Source organism: Asparagus officinalis, chromosome 6, assembly GCF_001876935.1.
Source record: "Asparagus officinalis chromosome 6, Aspof.V1, whole genome shotgun sequence".
Lineage (NCBI taxonomy): Eukaryota > Viridiplantae > Streptophyta > Magnoliopsida > Asparagales > Asparagaceae > Asparagus > Asparagus officinalis.
The window spans coordinates 22,584,599-22,590,609 of record NC_033799.1 but is presented as its reverse complement, the minus strand read 5'-3'; the positions used below and the strand labels follow the sequence as shown (position 1 = coordinate 22,590,609).

At 32.1% G+C, this 6,011-nt stretch overlaps 1 long non-coding RNA gene across 1 annotated transcript; it reads right to left on the bottom strand.

The window, feature by feature from the left end:
- Positions 370-4,780, bottom strand: LOC109844163. Its single transcript, XR_002247884.1, has 6 exons — positions 4,515-4,780; positions 4,216-4,421; positions 4,070-4,119; positions 3,683-3,764; positions 1,845-1,916; positions 370-644 (listed from the first exon to the last, which is right to left on the bottom strand). It is a non-coding gene; the product is annotated as an uncharacterized LOC109844163 (long non-coding RNA).

The window sequence follows — 6,011 nt, the reverse complement described above, 5'->3', positions numbered from 1 at the left end:
TATATATATATATATATATATATATACTAGTATGTCATACGTGCATTGCACGTGATGCATATTAAAAAACTTGCATTGCACGTGATGCATATTAAAAAACTACATGAGTTTAAATATTTGAAGCCAAGTATTTTTTCACTCATCAAATTATGAACCCCACATAATAATTTAAAACCCACATTGTCAAAACTTAAAGAGACAAGACATTCGCCAGCAAATATAAACAATTAAACTAAAATTTCTTCGTCAGCAAATATAAATAATTAATCTAAAATTTCTAAGACAATAACAGAGAAAAGCACAGAAAAAGTCTCTACCAACCTCATTCATTAGACACAAGAAAGCAGCGCAACAGAGAAGAAAACGATGTAACACAAGCAATTAGTTCATCTCATGTAAAAAGACACAGAACCAGCTCCACACTTCATATACACTATCATCAGTTCAAGGTGCTCAAAATCAAAATAGAACCATTTGATGCATATGTCAAAGTTCCATAAGTTACTAATTTTGAACGGGGCAAATTATTTCTTTCCTCTCAGTTTCACTCCCAAGACCCTCTTCATTTTGGTAATTATTTGCTGATTTGGAATTGCCTTTATTGATGCTTACTCTTGAATCACTTGAGGCTTTTCATTGATGAGCTGCAACATCAAGGATGTATGTTACTCTACAATCTTCAGTGAGTCATTAATTGAAACCGGATAAAGTGACAAGAAAATACATGTGCAATTTTTGCTTGACTAAATTTTTATTCATTCGAGCTTGCATTATGATTTTCTTCAGTTCAGTTTGGACTCTCTCACCTTACCAAATTAGGACAAGGTAAACAAAACAAAACAAAAAAGGAGCAAGTATTATTACTCATTACCATCAATACATTCCTGTGAAAAGCTCAAAAAAGTATGAAACCTAGTATCTACATTAACAGTGTAGATAATATTCAATGAGTAATTGAAACTTTATGCCTGTTTCAAACTAATATCAAGTCGGTGTTTTCTCAAAAGTTATGATGCATGTTTCGAACTTTTACAGTTTAAAGCAATGAAACGAGAAACTGGAGCTCATTCTGAATTGGAGTTTAAAGCAATGAAACAAGAAACTGGAGCTGATTCTGAATTGGAAGTTGAAGTAAATGAAAACAAAAAATTCCTTGCAAAACAAAAGTCCTGTTGTTCAAGAAAAGAGATAACATCTTATTCATTTCATAGTATTTCAATAAACTTTATTGCAATGTTCAACATGAATGAGAATTTTAACTCATTCAACCTTTGGATTAATGAAAAGTACACGCATTTTCACCTGAAGTTCTTAAGATATTTACCAACCCACAACTAAATATTTGGAAACCAAGTAAAGTGGTACATCTCCACATAGATAACTATGGAAGGAAGTAAATACGTTTGTCTCCAAAGTCTTATAGCGCCTCAATCATGTCCTCTCACAGACCTTGATATCGTTAATTAAGCATATCTCGTGACAGCAGAAGATGTTGTAGTTAGGAGGACACATTGATAACAATGATTTATAATTACTTCTTTGCCCTTTAAGATTTTCATGTAAACAATGCTCAATGACACAACTAAGAATTTAAGGGTAACATCATAATTGAGCCTTTAAGATTTTCATGTAAACAATGCTCAATGACACAACTAAGAATTTAAGGGTAACATCATAATTGAGGTTGTTCTAATTCTCACCCCATGATGCTCAATGACACAACTAAGAATTTAAGGGTAACATCATAATTGAGGTTGTTCTAATTCTCACCCCATGACGTAAATAGTAAAACATGCATATGGTTGATGATAACTGCAATATAATCAAATAACTTTGTGAAATACCTTGGCAGATTTGAAGAGCTCATCGAGGACTTCAGATAAGGTTGGATGCGCGTGAACAACAAATATTATGTTCTGTGACATAGAGAATTTGGACTAAATATTGGAGATTCTTTTAAATGTTTCTATGAATAAAGAAATATATATAAATCCTTGAATATAAAAATATCTGCAAACAATACCAGAAATAATAATTAATAAGAAAGGGCAGGTACAACCGAATCTCTAATGGTTTTAATTTATAATGTCCAATTTTTTTTACTAAGATGATATTAATTATTGAACAAGGTAATATTCTTTGCAACATTAAGAAGGAACTCCTATTTATACTAATTATAATTATGTGCACTACTAAGAAAGAAAAAAAGGACATAATAATCACGTTCTGTGTATCTAAGGACTGGCTGAGTTCTAGTACCAGTATCTTGAGCATCAACCTCACCAACATGCAAACTTCTAATAACAGTGATTTATGAATTCTATATTATGCATAGTTTCTTATTGAGTTTTCTCCATCTCAATGGCTATGGAATATTATCCAACAACGCACAGGTAACCAATATAATAAAATACCTGTTTTGTAGCTATTGATGATGTGATGATATCACCAAGCATAACCTTTTTAGATCTTCTCATTAGCTTCGATGGGGTTTGCTGCATTAATTTCTCATTATGTTTTCCCATTGTCGTCATCTTATATTTAAGACATGTATTATTTTAAAAAAAAATTATATTAGGAAAGATTTTATTTTCATAAGCATTACCATTCTTTAAGAGCATGTGCTTCAATAATATTTGGGTCTAACAAAAATATTATTGCAGCCTTTGATGAAAGTTGCAGAACTCCTGTATTCATTATATGGTTACTCTTTGGTTATAAAATTTTTTGAGAATAATTAAAGTGAAAATTCTTACTCATATATCTATTTGCAATCATATTAATTATTACTATAATTAGTTTTTGTTTTTTCTTGTCTTTGAATATTTGACCTTCTTTCTTTGCATGCTCTCCCCATAATGTTAATACCAATGGATCCATCTTGTGTCAATTACAACAAATTGTTAAATGGATATGTTAGTATTTTATTTTTTGTAAGTGAAAATATATTTCATCTTTTAAAATGCTTACTCTTCATTCATTATTGTTATCTCCCTTCTAACTGATGTATTTGTTGTGTACAATGGTCTCACTGAAGTGATGAATCCTAACACATTTGTATAAACATTAAAATTTTAGTGAGAGTGAAGGCATATAGCCACCCGAACAACCAGCAATCTCCACGGAGGTCGTCCCTCTCCCCCTCCCCTCCTTTTTTCACATGAGAAGGAAGCTAATTAGTGGATTGATTAAGTGTGCCAGCATAATTTAGTTCTATGTTGAAAAAATAACAATATGAAGGAATATACCAAGTATATTTTCTGACAGGGCAAATCTCAAATATGAAGATCTAGTAGTAAATTTAAAAATTATCATATATTTTGAGGGTATATTTAAAAATACTTAATATAAATGACATAGAATAAAATGAATTCATCTTATGCTTGAAATCTAGGATGCATGCACTCCTTTCACAAAGAAAATTTTAAATAAATCAAATCAATACACGAAGCACTAAATGTAGGAAGTTTTGGTTAGGAGCAGCTGAAGTTGAAAGTGCAGTGTCCTCCTAATGCAGCACTTTCTAATAATTAGACAGAAGTAGAAAAGAAATTATAGAACAAGTTCTGAACAGATAAGTTAAAGTTATTATCAACTCCAAGTTACAAAGCACCAGGAAAATCACAATGAAGGAAATTTCAATTATAAGAGAAACTTTCAGATGGGAAGCACATGAGATTACCTGTAAAAAACTTGAGCATCCTGAAGTGTGAGATTATTCTCCAATAATAATTCTTGTGTGTAGCAAAGCAAGAAGCAGAAGACTAAGATAATTCAAAATCAGAATTAACATGAGAGAAAAAGAAAAGATGTTCATAGTCTACTCGCTAAGAGGTTTCTAAACTTTCACCTGTTAGGAGACCACCTCAAAAATGCTAACCTCATCAAATTACAAACACTAAAGCCAAAAGAAGAAGAAAAATTTATACCTCGTCAAGCTCCAGACCAATCTGAGAAGCATCCAAACACTAAAGCCAAAAGAAGAAGAAAAATTTATACCTCGTCAAGCTCCAGACCAATCTGAGAAGCATCTCCATCACCAAATCTCTCTGTGTAATCAAATTTATACCTCGTCAAGCTCCAGACCAATCTGAGAAGCATCTCCATCACCAAATCTCTCTGTGTAATTAGATATTAGCACACACACATCTCAGTGTAGTGTTGACACACAACATATATTCACAATTAAAGGGACGAAATTAATAAAATAGTTACCATGTAATCCAAATTGTGATGTGGAGTATCCAGTGCCATCACAGTATCCTAAAGTGTAATATGCTCTCTTGTACCGACATGGTAGTCATCAAAGTTATTGCAGAGCAACATTTGTGATGTGAGCAAGAAGGACAATGGTTATAGCACTCTACATTACCAGATCCTTATTTCACCACACAGGCGTTTATCCAAATCTCTAGCATAATCTGAATCGACGTAACCAATACAGATATAAAGGGGGCATATGCAAAAGTGGAAAGGAAAAGAAAAATGAATCTGTAGACAAAAGAGAAACAAACCTTCGAGACATCCAATTGATTATTCATTCTGACCTTATCAACATTTTGTAGCGACAAAGGCAATTTTGCATGGTTCTGATCTACATAAGAAGGTGCACTTCCCTTCAGAATTATAGCAAGTTCTTCCTCATATTTGTCATTACAAAGCTGGCAGCGAGGAACCAAGGAATACGATTTCATTACTGGAATATTAGATTCATACGCATAAGGGAAGAAACCCCCAAATGGTACAAATGACTCCATCAAGTTGCAGCATATTCCAACCTAGTATTAACAAATTATAAATCCAATTAAGATCACACATTAACTTCAAATACCATCCTCTACTAAGTTAATCATGTTGTTTCAAAAATCATAAGAGGAAATCTAAATAAGATGGAAGATGGTATAAAAAACTACTAAGCAAAGCTAGTTGAGAAATCGAATTTTGCCTTGAATAGGAACAAATTGGCTAACAAGTAACATAAGCTATCACTAGCCTGATATTATGGTCACTACAAATATAGGAGCTGATCACGATAATATATACCAAGAACATGAAACGCTAGCAATTGTTTTCCTCAAGAACTACGATTTAAATATATCAATAACTTCAATAGCATCAAGTTGGTAGTGAAGAATTCTAATCAAACAACATGAGAAAAGAGTGACTCTGCTCTATACACTCTGCTTCTTTTAAAATAGGACCACTGTGTATTACAAATATAATTAAAAAGAAACATAATATCTGGAAGCTAACCCAAATTGGACGAAATGTTTGTACTGAATGTAGCTGTTGGTTTGCAAGAGTATATAGCAGCTATATACCAGCTGCTAAAATTAGAAAATGTACCCAGATGAAGTATAAAAAGGAAGCTACTTCACAACAGTAGATAAAATGGCTCAGTATAATTGAAGAATTGGGAGCACATGATGGTTTAGAATCAAATTAAACAAAAAGAAGTTAAGTAACCAAAACATATTCTTATAAGATGGACAGGGAAGTACATGGTGCATTTCATAGCAGACAAGGAACCAGACAAGAACTTACTGTGTCTTTAATAACAACAGATTTGTTTGACTAATTAACTAACAGGTTCAAGCATTGCATATAATGTTAACCTGCACGAAGTTTGTAGAAATGTTGGCTTTGAAGTTCTTCAAAACATAGTTACTGAAGGCTTGAGTTGAGATGAATTAATCAAAAAGTGAAGAAATGATGAAAAATACCTAAATAGAAACTTAAAGGAAAATGTAAACAACAGATGAAGAAAAGGAAAACAATATTGTTCTAGAAGGAAATTGAAATACTACATGCCATAACTTGTGCGGTTGTGGACAATATGTATGGAGTTTAAAATAAATTAAACGAACGACCCAGGCAAAATATTTTTCTAACAGATAAACTTATACATAATGTTTTAACAGCTTGTGAGCCAATACATTAAAGCATTAGTTATTATGTGCTTAAGTTTGTAAATTTAGGAGCTAGTTAATAAACTAAAGCTTATTTTAGTT